Source organism: Lissotriton vulgaris, chromosome 5 (genome assembly GCF_964263255.1).
Source record: "Lissotriton vulgaris chromosome 5, aLisVul1.2, whole genome shotgun sequence".
Lineage (NCBI taxonomy): Eukaryota > Metazoa > Chordata > Amphibia > Caudata > Salamandridae > Lissotriton > Lissotriton vulgaris.
Genome location: NC_141693.1, coordinates 1266196451 through 1266221485, shown reverse-complemented (window position 1 = coordinate 1266221485; position 25035 = coordinate 1266196451). Strand labels below are relative to the sequence as shown.

Genomic DNA, 25035 nt, shown 5'->3' with positions numbered 1-25035 from the left:
TTAAAGAGTCTTACTCGACAAAGAGTTAAAAAACATAACAGGTTTCGATTAGGTTAGTCATTTCCATTTACAGCTTCACAGCTCCAGAATGTAAAGATGTGATTTGTTGGAGATAAATTCTATATATTCCTCTTTCTAACGGGAAACAGGAGTTGCTATGTGCACATTTTATACGAAGGAAACCTTTATATTTATTTTCAAAGGACAGCTGATATTGCCTGCAACATTGAAGACCAGTTCTGACCTCCTTGCTAATATATGTGTCTTTTGATGAAATAAAGTTGCTTCCAAGTGGCATTCACATGCCATTCCTGCAGCACTTGCACCTGCCTTTTGAATCCTGCAATTCGCACCCATATGAATATCACAGCTTGATCCACTGCTCTTGATCCAGCTTTATATGTGTGCACTCTACTGGCAGCTAGCAGCTTACTACCAGTGACCCGGGTGCCTTCTGGAGATAATACAATATTGCTTGCAGTGTCACCACCGTAGATCACTATAGAAGGTAAGTGGTTCAGGATCACGGTCACACAACCATGAGCAATACTGACCTGCCTCACCTTGAAAACCTTTCACTGTGCCTTTGAACTTTCACCCATCGGGTGCCTTCCTTTGCTTCCTGCCAAACATGGCCTATTGCCCACAGCATAGTTCTGATCTGAATTAGCGACCCACTTCCCTCAACCAATATCATCCATCCGAAATATAGCTTGGCACACCCTGGCACCATCCATAGCTTTGACTCATTCCCCCTGGCAATGGCAATCGCCAATTCGGCCCCCCCGATCACCATATTGACCCGTTTGCAATTGCTGTGCCTCTGATTGCCCTGTTATCACATGAGCTCTGATAACATTTACTGATTTTACTTTTGCCTCTCTCCTGCGCTGATAGTAACACCCAGCAGTCACAATATTCAGAGACATGTTGCCTTGTTGAAAGGCACAAAAGCGTAGACACTTTCCAAACACAGCGTGTGCTAAAGTACACGCTGTGTTTGGAAAGTGTCTACGCTTTTGTTAATAAAGCCCGAATGAATGAATGAATGAGTGAATGAATGAATTCGGATTTCTAAAGCGCGGGTAGCTGCCCTGAGGCGTCCAAGCGCTAAGCATATCTCTGAGGTTTGAGTAAGGAGGAAGGCAGATTCAGTACCATGGTTATGTGGTGAACAGGAGCGTTTTCAGCTGTTTGCGAAAAGAGAGAATGTCGGGGTTTGATCTGAGATGCTGGGGTAAGGCGTTCCACTTTTTAGCCACATTGAAGGAGAAAGAGCGGCCTCCGGATCTTGATTTCTTTGTTTGCGGTAGACTGTGGCATTTTGTTTAAGTCTTGCTGTTAATCGGAGCCCGTGAATGGGCTCTGGTTATCAGCAATACAGTCTGCCACGCCCCCACACAGCAGTAAGCCCGCAAGTGCCACAATCGCACCAGCCCCTACCCCCGCCTCCTTACCTGAACTCCTCACGCCCGCTCCGCCACCACACGGAAAAGTGCCTTTATGATCGCGCCGCTTGCTTTTTAAAAGCGGCGGGCGGCGCAACTCTTTAAGGACGTCCTGTGTGCGCGCTCCACGCTAGATGGTGCGCGCTGACGTCAGGGGAGGTGCGCGTGCGCGCGCGGCCTAGAGGGAACAAAGCTCACCAGTCGAGGGGAGATTCCTCTTTAGGTCCATAAATGCTTACACTCCACAAGTTATATTTCCACATCTTCCTTCCTAAAGGACTCACATGCATTAAGTCGCTGTGCACATACAACGGGTCACTACTCATTACAGTAATTAAAAACATAGAATTTCGAGCGCATACCGCTGCAGCCGCCATTGTCCCGATCAGTGTCTCCATAAAATAGTGCTCACCCACCAGATAAAGCCCTCCATGTCACGCTGCAAGTACATGATCAGTCCGGATGGGCAATCTGAAAAGAAGACAGGGAGGAAACAAACAAGCCTCACTTCAAATAGAAAGTGAGCGTTTACCATAAAGGATGACTCGCTCCAATAAAAAAGATGGGCGGAGCTTCCACTCCACTTCCGAAATCTCCTCGATTACAAGCGGTCTCGCAGACCAAGCAGCGCATGCACTGCAATGCTGGGCGCGGTAAACAGTCAAAATATCGAGTTTTTAATTTCGACCTACACTAATATCGAGTTGCTAATATCGATGGGACAGAATATCGATGTCCAGAATATCGATGGCCAGAATATCGACCCTAAGGTAAGTAATATCGAAATTACTAATATCGATAGCATATATATCGAAATTACTAATATCGATAGCATATATATCGTAAGTAATTTCGATTTACTAATATGTGTTAGAAATATAAGTTAAGTATTTAAATTAATTGTTATAATATGTGTTTAATATGTTTTTATAATTTAAAAATATATAAGAGTAAATAATATGTTTTACTACCACAGCGGGTTGTGGGTTTATAGGGGAATAGGGTGGGAAGTAATTTATTTGTAATTAAATAATTATTTTTCAATGATTAATTTATTTTGCAATTAAATATTAATTGGCAATTATTTATTTTAATTGATTAATTGATTAATTAATTGATAATTTATGTATATTTTTAACTAAATTATGTTTTACTACCACAGCGGGTTGTGGGTTTATAGGGGAATAGGGTGGGAAGTAATTTATTTGTAATTAAATAATTATTTTTCAATGATTAATTTATTTTGCAATTAAATATTAATTGGCAATGATTTATTTTAATTGATTAATTGATTAATTAATTGATAATTTATGTGTATTTTTAACTACATTATATGTTTTACTACTGGAGCGGGTTGTGGGTTTATAGGGGAATAGGGTGGGAAGTAATTTATTTGTAATATTAATTAATTTTGGGTTAAGGGGTATTTTTAGGGTTCAGGGTCAGTTTTCAGTTTTTGGGTAAAGGGGTATTTTTTGGGTTCAGGGTCAGTTTTCAGTTCTTTGGTAAAGGGGTATTTTTAGGGTTCAGGGTCAGTTTTCAGTTCTTTGCTAAAGGGGTATTTTTAGGGTTCAGGGTCAGTTTTCAGTTTATGGGTAAAGGGGTATTTTTAGGGTTCAGGGTCAGTTTTCAGTTTTTGGGTAAAGGGGTATTTTTTAAGTTCAGGGTCAGTTTTCAGTTCTTTGGTAAAGGGGTATTTTTAGGGTTCAGGGTCAGTTTTTAGTTTTTGGGTAAAGGGGTATTTTTAGGGTTCAGGGTCAGTTTTCAGTTTTTGGTAAAGGGGTATTTTTAGGGTTTAGGGTCAGTTTTCAGTTTATGGGTAAAGGGGTATTTTTAGGGTTCAGGGTCAGTTTTCAGTTTTTGGTAAAGGGGTATTTTTAGGGTTCAGGGTCAGTTTTCAGTTTATGGGTAAAGGGGTATTTTTAGGGTTCAGGGTCAGTTTTCAGTTTTTGGGTAAAGGGGTATTTTTTGAGTTCAGGGTCAGTTTTCAGTTCTTTGGTAAAGGGGTATTTTTAGGGTTCAGGGTCAGTTTTCAGTTTTTGGGTAAAGGGGTATTTTTAGGGTTCAGGGTCAGTTTTCAGTTTTTGGGTAAAGGGGTATTTTTTGGGTTCAGGGTCAGTTTTCAGTTCTTTGGTAAAGGGGTATTTTTAGGGTTCAGGGTCAGTTTTCAGTTTATGGGTAAAGGGGTATTTTTAGGGTTCAGGGTCAGTTTTAGGTTTTTGGGTAAAGGGGTATTTTTAGTGTTCAGGGTCAGTTTTCCCTACTGTTGCACCCACTGGAGTGGGAATAGTAATTATTGTTAAGTAATTATATATTATATATTATTTATTATTTTTTTTATTTATTAAATATGTATTATTATTTTTTTTAACAATTATTACATATATTTAAATATGTTTAAGTAATTATTATGTATTATTTACAGTTTTTTTTATGTTATTTTAAATTAAAAAAAAATCGATATATTTAACAACGATATTTTTTACATCGATATTAATTTTTCGATATTTTGGTACTTACCATGTTGTACATAGGGCGTCGATATTTTTGCTATCGATATAATTACGCCGATATTTGTGTAGGTCGAAATTCTGTCTGTCGAAATTCTGTCTTAGATCCGCTGGGCGCGAGCGCGACCTAAAATGGCAGGAGAGACAAAAGAAGAGACCAGAAGAGAAACAATGGTCCGCAGGGCAGGAGCCACAAAACCTGTCAGAACACCAGTTACAGCTAGCTCAACAGATGGGACCGAGCTGCAACAACAGCGAAAACCACAGAAGCCACTACAGTTACTAATTGCTGCAAATGCAGCAGCAAAACATCTGGGTCTACTGCTGGGAGCAGAGATGATCCAATATCTGCCAAAACAGCTATAACCACATCAGGGAGGCACAGAAGCTACCACAGTTGTAAACAAAGCAGCAACCACAACTGCCACCAGGGCAGTGACAAGAGCAACAATAACTACTGTCAGCACAGACGTGGCCAGTGTAGAAACAACTGCTGCTAGCTCAGTAAAGAAAACAGCTGTGTTTGTAGCTGCAAACACAATTGACACCACGGTTCCATCCATAGCAATCAAGACAGAAAGGTCCACAGCAGCAGCTGCAACACCAGCTGTAATCTCAAGGCCAACCACAGCTGTAACAATAGCAGGACATCAACAGGTCTCACAAGAGCAGTGAACGTAGCTGGTACAAGAGCAGTGACCACGCCTCCACCACAGCAGAGAATGGAGCAGAATACATTGTTGGAAGCCACAAAACTTTCCAGAACAACTGCTACAGCTATCTAAACAGGAAGGACTTAGCAGCAACACCTGCAACAGCAGAAACTACAACATTTCCTGTCACAGCTGCAACAACAGCTGTCACACAAGCTGTGACTGTAATTGGTTTAACAGCAGGGACCATGTCAGTCACGACAGCTGCCTGCACATTAGGGACAACAGCAGTAACCACTGCTAAAATGGAAGCAGGTAGAACAGAAACAGTTAAAACAGCACAACAGCAATACAGCATGTTCCACAACAGCAAATACCACAGCAGTCACAATAGTAGCTACAAGACCAAACCCACGAACATAACAACAGCTGCCACAAGAGCAACTGTGATGGTTGCAAGAATTGGAGACCCCCAGCTGCAGCATGGATCACAGTAAGGGTATCTTCCACTAGAGCAGGGACCAGTGAACAACAGCAACTGCAATCACTGCAATGAAAAAAAGTTGCCATGATAACAGGGAATACAGCTACAATCTCACAGGAATAACTGTAACAAAAATAGCTTCAACGGCAGCACCAGCAACAGGATCAACAAAAGGAGACACAATAGCTTCTACCAAACCCACCACCAGCTACAACAAATGACTGACTATTGGAGGAGAGCAGTAGTATCAGCAGTTGATATACTAAGGAACACAGCTTCAACCAGAGCTGGGAGCACAACCGCCCGCAACACAGACAAAGGGGGTAATAACGGACAAGAGCTGCTGCCAAAGTTTTGATGACAACAGCAACAAAACAGTTGTCACAATGGCATGCAGGACAGAGCCTACAATAATCGTTACTACAACAGGGACCAAAATAACAACAAGAACTAACAACACACCAGGAGAAACAATAGTAATCAAAAGTGTATTCACAGTTGTTGTGGCCACGGGTCCACTGCCCCAATGGTGGCAAACACACTGGAAGCCACAAAACGGGCTCAAAATGAGGGGCTGCAGCAGAGACCACAGTTGTTACAGCAACAGGGACTACATTAGGCGCTGCAGCAGGGACCACAGTTGTCACAACAACAGGCACTACAACAGCAAAGGCAGCTCAGCTCGTCATGAGCACACGAGCAGTGTACTGCATGACGAGCTGAGCTCGTCACGAGCATGGAAGGTGTTAACAGGGACCAAAGAAACGTTGACAGCTTTAACCACAGCTGCCTCCAGGCCAGGAATATCAGCACTGAAAACAGGATACACAGCAGGGGCCTAAGTAGCAACCCCAACCTGCTAAAACAAGAATAAAAAAGAGAGGGTTGGCAGTTTTAGACCAGGGATAGGGGCCTAGATAGAGTAAGGAAAGGGAAAATTTCCCTTTTTGGTAAAACTTTCACAAGTTTTTTTTATGGATACAATATCACAAGCCAGCCGCACCAAGAATTTGAGCCAATTCAAATTCAACTGAAACTTAATCATATTCGTGAGACAGAGGAAAAATACAGAAATAATCCTGCAAATGTGAAATCCTATGACGACCACAACTTCGGTCTAGCTATTTATTTTATTTATTCATATGGCAAAACCCGCAACATTGAATGTCTCTGGCTAAGTTATAGTTTTTCACATCAGGCTATTAAGTTGTTCCAATACTTTAGTTCAAAAAGCTATATTAATCGGACATGAAGCAATTACATGCAACGCGTCAGTTTTTGAACTTTGATAGAAAAAAAAAACAATTAGGAATTTCCCTGAGGCCTCCTTTGTGCAATACTATAAAGAACCTGTTGCAGCATTAACTTGTGTCTTCCTTGATACAAATGCTGTGTCATGCCCTGCTTCTGACTTCCCAGATGATGAAATGGTCGGATACCCCTTTGGTGAAGGACCGGAGAAAGGGACATGCTGCTGCAGAGAGGTATGTCATTAGCAGCCACAGGGGCAGCCCAGAACACCTGAACCAGGGGCAGTCAGTGTATAATCCTAACAAAGGTTGAAGAAGCAATTGACATCAACGTACAATACTCACAAAAAATTATAAATTAGAAACAGAGCAGGTAATAAATCAACGACTGAATAACAAAGAAAGAAAAAAGAAAAAAGGAGAAGTGAAGAGAGACCCATATAAAATAATAATTTCTGAAAAAAGGGTGGCCATAAAATTAATGAAGGATACAATATTTTGTTCTATGTTGTTCCCTTCTTGTGACGTGTATTTTTTCATTTGCCACTTGCCTGGTCTGTAATATACCCTGTTTTTGTACCAGCACATCATATTGAGCACCATTGTCTTAACTGTTTTAATATTTATAAAATGTAATAAATCTGTCATATTTTTTTTAGAAATTATTATTGTATACGGGTCTCTCTACACTTCTCCTTTTTTCTTTTTTTTTTCTTTTTCTTATTCAGTCATTGATTTATTAACTGCTCTGTTTCTAATGTGTAATTTTTTGTAAGTATTGTACTTTTTGGATTATAGGAGGAGAAGAATGTAGCGGGAGAAGTTGCAAAGTCAATCTGACTGGCGATGAACTGCGAGCAGATAAGCAAGCAGGTTGGTCCTGGTCTCCTTCTGGTTCTCAGAAAACTTTTTGGCCAAATGTCGACTAAGTCCTCGGTTTTGGAAATTGGTCATCTAGGCACCTTTAGCACGACAACCAAGGATCCGGGACTGGTGGAACACCTCTTGGAGGTACAGGACTCACTCACGCTGGCTCCAGGTGTGCGTTCAAGATGGTTGCTCTGAAAAGGAGGTAAGAAAACTTACCCTTGGAGTAACTTTTGGTAGTCCTTGGTGCAAATGTAGATGCAGGGCTCAAAAGCAGGGCTGGTGTTTGATGATTCATGGCAGGCTTCAGTCAGCTAAGCAGCACTTTCAGGTACAGCTGCAGTCTGGCAGAGTGCATAGCAGGTCTCAGCAGCAGGCAGTCCTCTGAGATACCTTCCACAGATCCAGTATTAAAGAGTAGGTCTGAAGGTCCTCTTTTTATACCCTGGTGCCCTTCTTCTGGAAGGTGGGAGAAGCTTCTGGATTTCCTGACTCCCCTGGCATGGCTAACATCTGGCTGCAGTGACAATAGATGGTTGTTAGGCCCTTTTGTGAAGGCAGAGCGCAAGCTATTCAAATCTAAGTGTGGCTGTTCTCAGATTCCCCCATCTTGCCAGCAGATGGACCATTCAGTCACATCTAATCCCTCTATTGTGTCACTGTCTGGGGGCAATTCACAAAGCCTGTCAGCTACACCCAGTCATGTGACCCAAGCCAGGCACAAAGGGGCTAAGGGCAACTTCTGATTACACATCACCTAACCCTATAGGCTAACCGGGGCCCACCTTAGAGGTAACATATCTACTAAAAGGGGAGTTTAAGACTTGATAAGTTTGTTTAAATGCCATGTCGTCATGGCAGTGTAACACTGAATTCAGGATGTAGTGGCAGACCTAGCATAGGTTTTAAGGTGCCACTTAAGAAGGTGGAACAATAAGTGCTGTAAGCTGTCTGGTATAATTTAATTCACAGGCCCTAGGTATTACCACTCTACAAGGAACTTAAACTAAATGAAATGTGCCAATTAGGTTTATACTAATAAAACAATGTTTAGGGGAGTGAACGCAAGCACTTTAGCACTGGTTCGCAGTAGTGAAATGCACAGAGTCCTAAGGCCAACAAAAGCAAAAATCCAGCAAAAATTTGAGGGAAGACCACACTAAGATTGAAAGATATGTCAAACCTTGAAGCCAAGCCTTCATATTCTGAAACATCCAGTAAATTTTAACTGAATGCTTTAATGGATGAACATTGTAATCTTAAGGTAGTACGCTTAAGACCCAGATCAAAACCATCCTTCAGAAACTGCAAGATCGAGATATTGGGACAGGACAAAGGATTTAACTGTTTGGACTCTCACTACTTTTCTAAAAGATGACCAATGATGATATTATTGCTTTTCAGTCAATTTGTTCGTAGATACCTAAATTGTCTCTGCCAACTCTTCTGGGATGCCAAATTTCTGCTAACCTAACTGCTCAGCCTCCATGCCATTATCTGAAGATATTGAAGGGCCCTCAAAGACAATGAAAGGTGCATAATGGGGGACAAAAAAAGTGGGATAACTCATTCCTGACTTGTGTTCATACTCACTATTAGAGGAAACGAAGATGAATGTGGTGCAATCAGAGCTACTGAGACTCTCACTATCAAGGGGAATAAATGCATACAAAATCCATTAAGACATTAGGCAGGAAAGAGCATTCACATTCCAAGCCACCACCCCTTTGGTCCTGGAACAGAAAACTGCAATCAGGGTATTGTTCTGACTGACAAAAAGATCTATTACTGGAACTCCCTATCACCTGCAACTTTCTGCAAGTATCATGGGATTAAATTGGTAATCCTTAAATGATGGAAGGATCCTGATCAGATGGTCTGCCATCTGATTCAGAATTCCTTGAAATGGAATTGCTGAAAGTATCTGCAAAGGTATCTCTGCCACTTGATTATGTGACTGGCACGCATTTCAACAATGATTTAGATTTTGTGGCTCCTTGTTTGTTTAGATAATCCTTTTTAGATACATTGACTGTCCTGATCAGACCTGCTTTGTCCTTTATTCATGGAGAAACCTGGAGAAGGGCATGGTAAACAGCCACCATCTTTCTCCAATTAGACAACTCCCTCCTTTCCAGTGATGTCCATTTCTCCTGAAATGGTCGATTGTCCATCCATGCTCCCCATCCATTCTCACTGGCATCTGATCTTATTATCAACCAGTCTGCAGGAGGCAGAAACCCGTTTGTCAGATTGGCCTGAACCAACCACCAATTCTGAACCTCCATTATCTGAAGAGAGAGGGGAAGTCTCTTCTCCAGATGATCTGTGGTTAGTATCCAAATGTTTAAGGAACTAGTTACTTACCTTCGGTAACGATATATCTGTAAGAAAGAGTAGTTAGTATTAGATTCCTTACCTTAGAATATTCCCAGGTGTCAGACTGGATCCACAATGTTTGCGTAGCAGTACCCTTGCGCGTCGGTAGGCGTAGTCTGCGGCTCCGCGTCCGTCGTCGGCGTCGTGGGTGCCGTGATGACGTTGTCAGAGTACTTAGACGCCGCCTCCGAGTGCTGACGTCAGTTCTTAGACACAGCTTTTCCGCGTCAAAAACGCAGAGCCATGTCAAAAATCAACACTGGTGCCATTGAAACTAGGGCCCGGAAAGGGGATGACCTTAACCCTAGATATCGGTTCGCAGAACTGGGAGGATGGGTGGGGCGGTAAGGAATCTAATACTACTTACTGTTTCTTACAGATATATTGTTACCAAAGGTAAGTAACATGTTCATCTGAAAGAAACAGGTTAGTATTAGATTCCTTACCTTAGAATAGATACCCCAGCAATACCAACCCCAGTGGTGGGTCTGCGAACTAATAATCACACCAGAAAGTCCTGGAGGAGGGAACAGCCAAAGAAGCCATCCCTCCGGACTTGACTGTCCAGGCAGTAGTGTCTTGCGAACGTGTGCAGCGAGGCCCACGTAGCTGCCTGACAAATGTCCTGCAAGGGGACTACCAGACCCAGGGCAGTAGTAGCCACCGGGGCCCGAGTGGAATGGGCCCTCAGCCCAACAGGAGGCTCCTTCTTAGCCAAGGAGTAGCATGCCTTGATACACGACACGACCCACCGAGAGATGGTCCGCTTGTGTACCGCCCGTCTCTTCTTAGCGCCCACGTAACCAACAAAGAGTTGGTCATCCATCCGGAACTGGTGAGTGCAATCAAGATAAAACGAGAGCACACGTTTTGGGCCCAGACGGTGGAGCCGCTCTTCCTCTTTTGAGGGATGCGGAGGCGGAATGAAGGTGGGCAAGGTGATGGACTGCCGGATGTGGAAGGCCGTGACAACCTTGGGCAGGAAAGAGGGTCTAGTCCGCAACACAACCTTGTCCAGATGGACAGAAAGGAAAGGAGGTTTGGATGAAAGAGCCTGGAGCCCACTCACTCTCCTGGCAGAGGTGATGGCAACTAGGAAAGCAGTCTTTAGAGTAAGAAGGCAGAGAGGACAGTTGTGAAGTGGCTCAAAGGGAGCGCACATTAGATAGGTAAGAACCAGGTTCAAGTCCCACTGAGGCATCACAAACGGAACAGGTGGAAACGTGTGTGTGATGCCTTTCAGAAAACGAGTTACAATAGGGGACTTGAACAAAGATGGTTGATCAGGCAGCCTTAGAAAGGTTGGAAGGTAGCCCTTGATAGTGCCCAGAGCAGAGCCCTGCTGGGCAAGAGAAAGAAGGAAGAGAAGGACCTCAGAAAGAGGGGCAGAGAGAGGATCCACCGCCTTTGCTGTGCACCATGCCACAAATCTGTTCCACCTGCAGGCGTATACCGACTTTGTGGAGGTACACCTGGCTGCCAGAATGATGTTACAGACTTCAGGAGGCAAGTCAAATGGCCTCAACTGTCGTCGCTCAATCTCCAAGCATGGAGGTGGAGACTGGACAGGTTCGGGTAGAGGACCGTCCCCTGCTGCTGCGACAGAAGGTCCTCCTGAAGAGGCAGACGAACCGGGGGATCGACTGACATACTGAGTAGCTCGGGATACCAGTACCTTTGTGCCTAGTCCGGACTCACAAGGATGACTTGTGGCTGGTCGCGCTTGATCTTCTTCAGCACTCTGGGCAGAAGCGGTATAGGCGGAAAGGCGTACAACAGACCGCAACTCCACTCGCGACGAAAAGCATCTCCGAGCAAGCTCCGCCTTGGAAATTTCAACTTGCAGAACTGATGACATTACGCGTTCTCTTCTGTGTGGAGAATAGATCTAACCAAGGCTCTCCCCACTGCAGAAAGAGACCTTACGCCAAGTCTGAGTTCAGACGCCATTCGTGATCCATCATGCACCGGAGGCTGAGTTCGTCTGCCCTGGTGTTCAGAGAACCTGCCAGGTGTTGAGAACCACCAGGGTCACACCCTGATGTTCCAGCCACTGCCAAAGGCGCAGAGCCTCCTGGCAGAGGGTCCACGACCCCACCCCGCCCTGTTTGTTGCAGTACCACATGGAGGTGGTGTTGTCCGTGAACACCTGCACTACTCTCCCCCGGACAGAGGGGAGGAATGCCTTCAGTGCTAGACGAATCGCCCGCAGCTCCAAAAGGTTGATATGGAGCCGGGAGCCCGCCGGAAACCAGAGGCCTCTGATCTCCCCCTCTCCCATGTGGTCTCCCCAGCCCTGGAGGGATGCGTCCATCACAACTACGTGCACCGGTTGGGGAAGGGAGAGGGATCTGCCGCTGACCCAATCGCGGTCCGTGAGCCACCACTGCAGCTGTCTCACAGTGCCCTCCGAGATCAGGACATGGTCGAACAGGTTGCCCTGATGCTGGGCCCACTGAAACTTCAGGTCGCACTGCAGAGCCCGCATCCACCAACGGGCGTGATGCACCAGAAGGATGCAGGAAGCCATCAGCCCCAGAAGCCGCAGCGTCAACCTGACCGAGACTCAGGATAAAGGCTGAAAGATCGGAATCAGAGCCTGTATATCTAGAACCCGCTGTTCGGGGGTAAACCTGAAACTGCGCCGAGTTGCGAACCGCTCCGATGAAAAGGACTTCTGAGAGGGGCACAGGTGTGACTTCAGCACATTGATGGAGAACCCCAGCTGTTGCAGGAGGTCTGCCGTCGTCTGGAGGTGGCTGACGACTGTCTGGGGCGAGCCCGCCTTCAATAACCAGTCGTCGAGGTAGAGGAAGACTGAAACCCCTAACCTGCGCAGATGAGCTGCGACCACCGCCATCACTTTCGTGAACACCCGTGGGGCGCTGGTAAGGCCGAAGGAGAGCACGGTAAACTGAAAGTGCACGTGGCCTACCGTGAACTGCAGGTAGCGCCGGTGGGCCGGCAGGACGGGGATGTGGAAATAAGCGTCCTGCAAGTCCAACACTACCATCCAGTCTCCTGGGTCCAGGGCAGCTAAGACAAGAGCCAGTGTCAGCATTTTGAACTTCTCCTTCGGGAGGAAGCCGTTGGCGTTCCGTAGATCCAAGATATGGCGTAGGCCCCTTTGCCCTTCTTGGGTACCCGAAAGTAGTGGGAGTAGCGACCACACCCTACTTCTGGCCCAGGAACGCGCTCAATGGCCCACTTGGCCAAGAGGGCCGTAACATTCTCCTGCAGAAGCCGCATATGATCCCCAATACGCGGTGGTATTGCGGTGGCATGGCTTGAGGGGTCGTCTTGAAGGGGAGGGAGTAGCCCCTCGAACGATTTGCAGCACCAACCTGTGACAGTGCGCCAGTGGGAGTGGTGATGGTGAACCCTGCCCCCCACTGGCGTCACATGGGCCTGAAAGCATGGACTAGGAGGGTTTTGAGGCGGCTGCTGCGGGGGAAGGTGTGGACTGGCCTCGCCGCTGTCCCCTACCGCCTCCACGGCGATTTCCACCGCTGCCACCGCGTTGGATGTTAGTCTGCGGTGCATGGCTGGCAGCACGTGTGGGGGCGCCCCTTCCTTGGCCACGAAAGGAGCAATAGGCACCCGTTTGCTGTCGCGGGGCCGAGAGGCTTAAGGACTTGGCCATAGCCCTGGAGTCCTTAAAGCGCTCAAGCGCATGGTCTGCCTTGTCGCCAAAGAGACGACGGCCATCAAACGTCATGTCCATGAGAGTATTTTGGACATCGGCCGAAAAGTTGGCGGACCTCAACCAGGCGTGGCGACGAATCGCCACCGTCGTTGCCATCGCTCTGCCCAGTGAGTTGGTGGTATCCAGCCCACACCGTATAGAGAAATGGCCGCATCTCGACCCTCCGCAAGGGCTTGGGCGAGTTTAGCCTTGACCTCCGCCGGGCATTGTGGCAGCACGTCCGCGACCGTGTCCCACAGGGAGTGGGTGTAACGGCCCAAGAGGCATGCGGTGTTGGAAGACCGCAGTACCAAACTAAGGGAGGAGAATATTTTCTTTCCATAATTCTCATACCTCTTGGATTCCCGATCAGGCGGAGCCGACGGGTATGCAGTCTGGGAATTAGAGGCCTGGATGACCAATCTCTCGGGGGTGGGGTGGGTGGACAGGAAACAAGGGTCGCCCTGGGCCGGGCGGTGGCGTCTGGCCACGCTCCTATTTATAGGCTGGCCTGTAGCGGGCCTGGACGAAGTGCCCAAAAGAACGTCAGTGAAGGCCTCATTAAACGGCAGCAGAGGCTCTATTGAGCTTGACTGCGGCTTAAGGACCTCAGAGAGGAGGTTAGTCCTCACTGCCGCGACGGGGAGCTCAAGGCCCAAGGTCTTGGCTGCCCGCGTCAACACCACACTGAAGGTTGCCCCCTCCTCTGAAGCCACGGTAGGAGGTGAGACAAAACCAGTGTCATGCGAAGTGTCCAGACCACTGGCATCCCCAAGTCCACCTGTCCAGTCCTCCTGGGACAGACACTCACGTGTTAGAGGGTCCTCAGACCCCTCCCAATCCTCATCACCCATCTCCTGATAATCAGGGTTTTCAAAGGACGGGGCCGGTCATTGAAGTAGAACTCCCCAAGCGGCGTCGAGAGAGGCCCCCAGCGGCGCCGCTCCGACGCCGGAACCGGGTAGAGGGAGGTATTGGGGACGGCCCCGCTCGAGGACGGCGCTAGAGGTGTCACCTGTGGAACCGGCGCCAGTGAGGTCGTCAGGTCGACCGGCGACGATCCGGATCCAGTGGGGCCCTGCGGTGCCAGGCCCGAAGGCGCCGGGGCGTCGGGGCCGAAGCACCCAGCGGCGTCGGGCCCAAAGCACCCGACCCGCTAGGGCCCCCAGACGGGTCTGCTGGGCCCAAAGGCGCCGCGGAACTCATCGGAGGAGAGAGGGACCTCATGGCCATGAGGAAGAGCTCGATCTCCTCCGGCGTCGCTTGTTGCCCAGGGACCGAAGGGTATGGGGCAGGTCGCAAATGCCCACGACTCCGACGGAGCCGCGTGGGCGGTGTCACCCGAACCCCCGGCCGCATCGCACGAGCGTCGGGGGGAGTCAGAAGAGCGATGACGTCTCTTTGACTTCGTGTGCTTACCTGACGACGACTTCAACCCGGACGAGTGATGTCGACTCCCGGAGTTATGATGGCTCCACCCCCGCAACCGGTCCCTCGACCTCCGTCCAGACCAGGACCTCTCACGGCGCGAGGCCGACTGCCGGAGCTCGAGCCGCTTGGGGGACCGCTCCCACCTAGCCTTCGAGGTTAAGGCCCGACAGTCGGAGCAGGTCTTGTCGTCATGATCGACGCCGAGACAGTGGAGGCACCAACGGTGAGGGTCGGTGACCGACATCAGTCGGTCGCAGTCCCCACAAGGCTTAAAACCTGGCATCCTTACTGGCACCGATCGGAGTCGAAGATTTGATCAAAAAGATCTGAAAAAAGTTAAGTCAAAAAGTGACTAAGGTACCACTTTTTCCGGATCTGCGCTGCTGGCGCGGAAAAACGAAGAACTGACGTCAGCACGCGGAGGCGGTGTCTAAGTACTCCGATGACGTCATCACGGCGTCCACGACGCCGACGACGGACGCGGAGCCGCAGACGACGCCTACCGATGCGCAAGGGTACTGCTACGCAAAAATTTCCGGATCCAGTCTGAAGCCTGGGGATATTCTCAGGTAAGGAATCTAATACTAACCTGTTTCTTTCAGATACATCTTCCAAGGAATCCAGTTAATAGTTGCTGCCATATGTCCCTGATTATTTTAACCATTCCCTGGCTGGTGGGCGCATCTGATTCATAAAGTTGCCCAGATATTTCAGCATATTTTCGTGCCTTCTGGGCAGAAGAGACACCCAACCAAGGGGCGTCTAAAACCTTGCATCGATTAAATCTAAGACCGACCAATAGTCTAGATACGATTGAACTACAATCCCTTCTTTATGAAGAATTCCCACCTGGTGCACCAGAGCTTTTGTGAACACCCTGTGAGTGAATTTGAGGCAGGAAAAAAGGACGGCAAACCCGAAGTGTTGACAGTTAACAGCAAATCTTAAGTACACTTTAAATGGAGAGAATAAATTGGATATGCAGATAAACATCCTTCAGATCTATTGTGAGCAGAGGATCTTCTGGAAGAGCCATCGGAATTATCTTTTAAAGACTGTCCATCTTGAAATGAATTGCTTTTATCCACTTGTTAACCTTTTTTTTAGGTCAAGTGTAGGTCTGAAAGCTCCTTAGACCTTTCAAAACAAGGATTGAGTAATACCCCTGTCCCATCTCTCCTGAGGGAACCAGAAATATTGTTCTTTTTTGTAACAGTGCTTGGACTCAGACCCATAGAGCCTCTGCTTTTTGCTTGTTCTTTGGTAACTGTGTAGGGATGATTCCTGAACTTGAAGGCCTGGCTTTCAACTCTATCACATAGCCTCTGTAAAAGATATTCCAAGCCCATTGGTCAAAAAATCTGATTCCCATTCTTGTAGGAATAAATAAAGAAGTCCACCAACCAGGAACTTCTGTCTACAGGCATAGTCAGGATTTCTGCTGCTTTTGTCCTGTTAAGAGATGAGGAGTCTGACTTTTATCTTACCTTTTAGGGTAAAAACTGTACTCATCATACTTGTTATTTTTATAGGATTTAGAAAATGTAATGCTTCCTTCGTGAAGCAAAGCATGCTTCCTGTCTTTAAAAGCTTTGGTCACCATCTGTTCCAGCAGACTTCCAAATGATTTTTTCGCTTGGAAAGGGATTTTTAGCAATTACTGCCGTGTCTGCTTTCCAGTCCCTTAACTACATATACCTATTGGCCAAAACAGATGCTCAAGATGCCGCAGCTGCTGACCTAATAGAATGATAGGAGCTGTCAGAAAGGAACCTTGTTTGCTGTCCCATACTGACCAAAAGAACTGAGCAATATTCCTCCTCCTGCATTGCTTCTGACACCCTCTCACAATCTTTCACCAGGCTATGGGCTGCATGTGCTGCATAGGTCCCTTCCACATCATATTACCTCTTCAAAGTCTTCTTAATTATTTTATACACCTGGTTCTTTGGGGAACAATCCTCTGCATTGACAGTGGTATGAGCTATTAGGGAGGCTAATACTGCATCAATTGTAATGTTTTGGGGAAGATCTTCATCAGCGTTCTCCAATACATATATCTTTTGTAGAAATCTTGGCACACAAATATGTTCCAAACCCTTCCACCCATGCAGCATAAGAGATATAATTTTGTGATGAAACTGCATACTTAATTTAGAAGATTTTGAACACTGAGGAAAAAGATTATCTTTCAACTTAGTTTGTGATGATTTCTGAAACCCCAAATTCTGTCTAATATGATGCAGCACTTGGCCTACTTCTTGTCTGATCAACTTTCCTTCCTCTGAGGAATCCAGTAGAGGGCGCGATCTGTGCACGACAGAAGGCTCACCTGATCTCACTGCTCCCTGGTGCGAGAGGCTGCTGGTGCGGTTCCCGAGTGCGGCTCCAGAGTGCGGGCTTTTAGATCTCCTTACAGCCATAGGGGGGTTGCGAGGGCCTGCCCGTGGCTGCCAGAGGCTGCAGGGGTAAAACAGGGCAGCAACAGCGTCACGGAAGACGTGAAAACTTGATAGCGGTAGCGGCAAGAGTCTGCGAAAACACCGCGAAAACGCCTTTCATAAAAAAAAAAAAAGCTGAATGGCTGATTCCAGTCCTGGGCGTGCCCCTGTCAGTCTCGGATCGCGTTTCATGACGGGACGTCCCGGAGCACCAGAACGTCTGTGGGTGAAGGCGGTGGTTGCTGAGTGAGGTTTGGACTGCTGAAACAGAGCCTTGCTCCAGACAGACCCTGCCTGTAAAATCTGCAAACCTGAAAAAAACAGTGATTCGGGTTGAGTTGGAGTTGGAGCGGGGGAAGAGCAGGGAAAAGCTCTTTTGGGTTGAAAACTGGATCTGGAGAAGGAGTAGCTTGGCAAGAGGAAAGCTGGTGCGATCTTGAAGCAGTAGGAGGAGCATTGAGCATTGAGCAGCAGCGTTGAGCGTTGAGCAGCGGTGTGGCGTGTGGCGATCTCTCTGCGATCCCTCAGTGGAAGAACTCTTTCGCCCACCCGCCCGCAAACCCGTGGCCTGCAATCCAGAGTGAGCCGCAGACCGTAGTTTGTAATTCCGGTAAATTCCCGACTCCCCCCCCCGCAGCAGTGGGAGCTAGGGCGGGAGCCTGGGCAGCGGGCGGCGGACGGAACCGGAAGAAGTCCTCAGGAGAAACGACAGCAGGAAGCAAGAAGAGTCGGCCGTGAGCCTGTGAGCCCGTGAGCCCTGCAGGTCAGCAAGGCAGGTGAGGCGAGGTGGAGGTGAGGCAGAGAAGCAGCAAGAGCGGGTGTACCCTCTCATGTCTTCTTTGAATGGCCTTTGTGTGAGCTTAATGCCTTAGCACCTTGTGAGCGCAGCAGTGTATTTGCAACTTCGACCCCCCCCCCCCCCCCCCCCCCCCCCCCCTAGCAGCAGCGATAGTGGGGGCAGCCCAGTGGACGGCATTGGGAGAGGCGAAACCCGAGACAGGCCTGTGGACTGGAACGTCGGCAATAAAGCCTGGTGGTGAGGTGAAAAGGAGCAGGTGGCGCAGTTGGGCCCCTCAATGACCCCATTTGATGGCCTTGTGAAACTTGTTGTTCTGAGAATACAGTAAAAGTGGAGTAAGAAGCGGCATGAAAGCGCTGTATGCGAGAGGCTGAGAGAGACTGAGAGAGACTGAGAGTCTGAGAGTGTGAGAAAAACAAGTTCTATACCTACCTTCGACCGTTGGTCTGTGGACCGTGGACCGTGGTCTGTGGTCTTGGGGACCTTGGACCTTGGTGATTCAGGGGTTCTATGAGTTATATGATTTGCCCGTCAGGACTCTGGGAGTAGTTATTGATTAATCGCAGCTAAAGTCTAGATATAAGCCTTGGACAGTATTTAGGGGGGTGTGCACTGGTGTACGCTGGTTATATTCATATTCATATCTCCAGGTGCTTCCTCGGTCCTGTGAAGTCGACCACGGTCACCATAGTCACCATAGCCCCAGTTGCCAGACGGGGGTCGGCGTGTAGGCTCTGATTGGGCTACCGCTGAATCGCCCCAGCCTAGGGTAAGGTGTCACGTGAGATCCCATGGGGCTCAGTGGACTTATCTGGGGCTATCACAGGATCACTCTGTGGCAGATATAACGCCACCTGAAAGCTGTCCTAAGGCGGTGCTTACATTATCATTCAGTTATTCTCTCTCCTGGAACGAATTGATCTCTCCTGCTAGTCTTGTCTCATTTCTAGCTGGACGATCTTTAAGTTTAAGTTTAAGTTTAAGAGGTATAATCTCTTTTGTCATGGTAATGTCTGTTAGGCGATTGCGTTCTCAGTCTAAAGTAAAATCTGCAAACCCTCTAGAAGCCATTGATCATAGTGTCAAGAGTGGCAAGAATTCGTGGAGTCCCCCAAATCCACAAAAGTTAATACGTAGACGCAGAATTAGTGCTCACCTAACTCTTTTAAAATCTTACCCATCAATATCATCAATTTTCTTAACAAAGGGAAGAAGTTATGAGAGCGGAATAGGGCAAAATAGTGAAGAACTTGGAGCGGTGGGAAATGAGGAGACTTCAATGGAGGTGATAATGGACCTAGAAATAACAGCCGAGAATGGTTTGGGTAGCCATATATCAAGACCAGAAGCACTCTTTCCTGTAATAATAATACAAAAATCTAATGGGGAAGTAGGCAATGCAGTGCCTCCGTCTATTGTGAGTCACGCTGCTGTGTCATCTTATGAAGGTGTAGAGAAAAATTTGGGCTCAGAGATGGAATTGGTTCTATCTAGGAATGAGGCGCCAGTTTCCACGCAGAGTAAGGGTGGTGAAAGTGAGGTCGTCACCCCTTCCTCCCCACTAGCAGATTTGATAACCCTCTTTGAAAAAGTACATGACAATGTAAGTGTATCTCAAAGGAGTTCACCGGACTGCTTTTCAATAAAAAGAAGTGAATCTTCTCCTAAAAGTGAACATCAGAAAGGCCATAGTGAACTTAATGGACAGGCAAAAACAGAAGACCTCACTCTTCCGGATATTGCCATTCAATTGGAAAAGAACGCTGAACGAGTGAAGCAGTTAGAAAAATTGGGTGATCAATTTTTGGCTACAGATCCCCATTCGAATGAGGAAATACTGTCCCCTCAAGCAGGAGTTCACTTACACATGCCAATTATGTATAGCAGTACACCTACTAAATCCTCTTTGACATCAGAATTTCACGATTCATTAATGCCCTGTGAAAATCGGGCAGGGAATTCCGCGTTTTCATTGTCCAAAAATGAGATTGCAGGTTTAGGGGGGCTAATGTATACATTTAATAAATTGGAAACATTTTTAGCTGCAATTTTGTCCCTGATGGAGAAGAGCCCCTCTAACTCAGACCATATCCTCAAAGTCCTAACGCCCATTTTGGGAGGGGTCTTAGATCTTAAACATCATAGCCAAATATGTGTGAAGTGTGCCTCCCCTATACGTAACAATCTTTGTCAAATTTATGGCAGACTACAAGATACTGCTAATGGCTCAGAGTTAGGGGAACCAAATAATCTGTTGGTGTACGTTGGATGTTTGCCGCCTGTAAGAAATCAAACTCCAAGCCCATCCCAAATTGTTGCTAATAACTCTGCAAAGGACACCGCAGAGGAGAAAAGTGTAAATGTAAAGGTATCTCCAGTGATAGATACAGTGCGTGTCTTCCCAATCTTCAATAGGAGCAAGCCTAAAAGACCCAAACATCATGATTCAGTTGAAATATTTAATATTTTAGAAGTCTCTGGGGTGGGGGAACATTCATTAGTAAGAGAGGGAAGTGTTAAAACCAATTGTAGGAGGAAAAGGAAGGGGAAAAATCGCCGGTTCCCAAAACGTAAACAGAGAAAGCTGCAGTTCCAAAGTGTAGTACAATCGGATCATTCTAATATCGCTCCTAACGATGAAAATAATACATCAACAGTGGCTAAACAGAGGATGAATTCGAGTACAACTGAGGAGCAAGATAATGTCCCCAGTCGATTAGTCTGATTAGTAGGTCGAGTACTTCCCAGAATGAAAATGGGTTGAGTGAGGCCAGGAAAATAAGGGATTCCAATCTGGAGAGTAGAATAGGAGTGACGGTGGATACAATAAAAACCTTCGTACCAGCCCCGAGGATAGAACTAAGTGGGACCGCATGTGAATCAGTAGGTCCAGCCCTTATTTGCATGAAGCCTGAAGTACGTAATGGTGGGGGAGTTAGTCGAAATATGATTTATATCAGTTAATAACAACAAAGGGGGTAACTCCACTGCTTTTTCGAGGAGATCTTATGATACGGATGTTTTAAGGCCCCCAGAGTTAGGCACTGGGCATGGGATTAACGCCTTAATTTGTATCCCTCTTTTTGATGCTGAGCCTATGATTTTGAATAGAAGGGCCCTCCTTAGAATTCCATCGGAAATAAATGATCTAAAGTTAATTTCTTCTAAAGATATAGAACTGGTCCTCTTAGATTGGAGGCACAATCCTCAGGTCACCAAAGCAATTTTTACTTCAGGGGTGGTGTCTTCCCTCATGTTAGCAAATGTGGATGGCGATAGGAAAAGAGGAATAGATGTTATTGTTTGCCCCACTACCCAGGGTGCTTCATTGAAGCGTCTAGAAACTTCTTATTCTAGGCAAGAGGTAGAACTAAATGACCATGAGGGTGTGAATATGACCACTAAATTTGAGGGTTTGGAAATTACAGTTGGGAGGGAATTAGGTATTAGAAAAATAAAGGTAGTAGCACCCGAGGGTCATGAGGTCCTTGGCATTGATAGTGGAGATGAGGTGTCAAAATGGAGCTGGATCGCAGGCACTTTGAATGAGGCTAAATCTTCTACCACCATCCCCATAGAGCGGAGGTAGGCTACTAGGAACAATCGTGTCCTGGAATTTGGTGGGGCTAGGAAAAGGAAATATTAAGCTCACTTCCCTAGCACAACTAGGGCCAGATGTAGGTCGGTCGGTAACGGCCGAAAATCGGTATTTTCGGCCGTTACCGACCGGTTTACAAGATTTGGCAAGTAGGGGGCAATATTTTACTGAATCGATAAAATTACCGATTCGGTAATTTTACCGAATCGGTAAAATAAAACATCGGTAAATTTACCGATTTGAAGCCACCCATATGTAGGTGGGACTCTTCAGAGTCCCAGGAGCCTTAACGAATCGGTATTTTACCATCAAAACCAATTTGATGGTAAAATACCGATTCCGGTGTGCATGAACATGTGTGCATGCACACCTATGTCATGTGACAGGCAGACCTGCCCTTAGGGCAGGTATGCCTGCCACATGGCACCTGCGCCTGTTTTGGGGGTGCCAGAGGGTGTCAAAGTGACACCCCCTGCACCCTTGTGAATTCATTAATTACCGATTCGGTAAATACCAAATTGGTAATGCCTAATCATTCCTATGGGCTTCAAAGCCCATAGGAATGAATGGGCATTACCGATTCGGTATTTACCGAATCGGTAATTAATGAATTGTTAAGGATTCAGTAACGAATCCAGATGTTGGGACCTACATCCCATTTACCGATTTTGTAATACCGAATCGGTAAAATTCGGTATTTCAAAATCGGTAAATGGGATTTACCTACATCTGGCACCTAGATCCCAAGATAATCTGCCTCCAAGAGACGTGGGCAACTGAAGAGTTCCAGTTAGATAAGTACTACGTGTATTGCAGTGCAGCTAAAAAATCTATAAAGGGGCATGCAAGTGGAGGATTAGCCATTCTGTTAAGCTGCGAGTTAGTATGGGACCCTGAGATATTCATTCATCCATCAAATTGTTGTATCTGTGCAAAGTTAAAATTAGAACAGGGCAACCTGGGATCAGCAACGTTTCTGTATGTGGTAAATGTATATATTCCTCCAGGGAAGGCGTCCACCCCACTGGTCGACTCAATTTGCACTTCTGTGCAAAAGTTATGTAGCAATGATGAAAGAGTTTGTATCCTGATGGTAGGAGGTTTTATTGCCAACATCAATAATAGCTCAATCGCATCCTTTTCCAATCTGGACCAGGAGGAGGTTTGGTTTATCCCAGAGGCAGTATTCCTTTCCAATTTAAGATCTGATAAATGTGGCCTTTTACTTTTGCAAAATTTGAGAAATCTTGACCTTATAGTGTTAAATGGCAGATTCACAGAGGACTCTCCCGCAGCCCTCACCTTTCACGGGTCACATGGAAATTCCCTTCTCAATTATATGGCAGCGTCATTTCAACTGTTTGGGGTATGCTCCCAGTTTAAGGTTCTCCCTAGTAATTTGAGTGACCACAACATATTGGCTGTCAAGATTCCTTTAAACTTCGAGAAACCTGAACTATGGAATCAGAGGAAAGAGATAGTAACATATTCTCGAAGTAATGGTCGCACTTGTTGGTCACATAAGAACCTTCCGAATCTACATTGGGTATTTAAGAACACTGCGTTCAGTTTTTTCTGGGAGAACCCGATTGTGAGGTATGAAAGAGTCACGACCGCTGTCAGAAAGTTGGGAAGAAAGATGAAAGGTGAGAGTGCCGCCCCTAGAGTAACTCCTTCTAATGAAATTAAAACTCTTAATAATAAGATAAATGGGTTGATTAGATCCCAATTTACAGACCCATGGTCATCAAGATAAAAAGAGATATACAGATTAAAACAGGTCCGGAAAAGAAAAATAGCTGCAGTTCGCTGGGCCACTGAAGACGAAAAATGGGTTAACTTTCGGGAAGTGGCAGCCCCGGGGGATACTAGAAAGTACTGGGCATTGATTGCCAAATACTGTGACAGTAGAGTAAAATCTCTGAATCTGAATGGTCTACTTATATATCCCTATTGTACGCCCCCAATCCTACAGATGTTGGGGTTGAGGGGTTTAATGGGATTGCATCATCCGTAGAAGAGGTAGAAGCACCTATAACGAGCGAACTTGAGGGATACATTAAGGGGGCGAGATACTCCGGGGCAGTGGGGCCGGATGATGTCCCTGTAGCGATAATAAAAAAAGACTGCGGCGATTGGGCAAAGGTGTTACATCCCCTGTTCATCCATTGTTATAAGTTCTGGGGTATCCCTAATTCCTGGAAGGGCAGTATAATAGTACCTCTATATAAAAAAGGCCCTAAAAACTCTCCGGCAAGCTGTGGGCAAATCTCCCTTTTGGACGCAACAGGAAAACTGTTTGCAAAAAGCATCCTTGTCCACTTGCAAGAGTTGGTATTCGGTAGTAACTTGATTCCCCTTGAACAGTCTGGTTTGCGGAAGAATAGTGGCACCCTAGACAACATCTCTGTCCTGCAAACCTTAATCGATAAATATCCTGCGGGGCGGAGAAAACCACTGTATACAGCATTCATTGACTTCTCCACAGCATTTGATAGAGTAGATCGGGGGACGCTGTGGAGGAAATTGCTAAGGATGGGGATCCCAGGGAATTTGTTAAGAGTAATAATTGCTCTCCATTCCTCTACGTGGACTCAAGTTCTGTTGGGGGGACTCAAGGCCTATCAAAGAAAACCACTACACACAATGGGTTGAAGCAGGGGTGCCTCTTGGCCCCTTTACTCTTCTCAATCTACATAAATGACCTCCCTAGCCGGGTAGGGGAGAGTAAAGGGGACCCTCCACAAGTGGGTGATCTAAAATTAAGTTGTTTACTGTATGCTGACGACGCAATCATCATGGACCTAACGCCAATTGGGTTGCAAAGGCGTCTGACCGAGCTGGTCAGGTACACTAAAGAATACTTTTTAAAAATAAACACTTCTAAGAGTAAGGTGATGATTTTTAGTCAGAAAGGCTGTAAGGTTAGACCAAATCTGAAATAGTTTTTGCGAGATGAAAATATGGAAATAGTGAAATTTTATCCCTATTTAGGAATTTTTTTTACAAATAGGTGCTCTGCTATCAGACATTTAGATCACTGCAAAAGTAAAGCTATTTCACAAGCTTTGGCAATTAACCGCTTGTATAAGCAATGCGGGAAAAGACACTTCTCACATACTATTGCAGTGTACAAAATAAAGATTCCGCCGACCTTGAATTATGCTAGTGAAACAATTGACGAATGTGAGTGGGCTAAGTTCGACAAAGTGGAAGGCAAAATCTGGCGCCAAATATGTAACCTGAGTCACGCCGCATTAATTGCGGCTCTGAGGCTCGAATTTGGCTTTCTCTCAACATATGTTTTGTCATTAGCAGGGTCTTTAAGGTGGTGTAACGCTTTGATAAATGGTCAAGAAAATCTATTAAGGCTAGCTTTGCACAAGGACATTTTTGATAACTTATTGTTTAAAAGTGTAATTTTTAGAATCTATTTAAAAGCTTTAAGTACCTTTGGTTTGGACTTAAAAGGGGCAGCAGGTTTAAACAA

General features: G+C 46.3%; 1 protein-coding gene across 2 annotated transcripts in view; it reads right to left on the bottom strand.

Annotated features, from left to right (window-relative positions):
- SHISA4 (shisa family member 4) overlaps positions 1–25035 on the bottom strand; it is a 772640-nt gene that overhangs the window by 324623 nt on the left and 422982 nt on the right. The gene's annotated exons all lie outside the window — the stretch shown is intronic.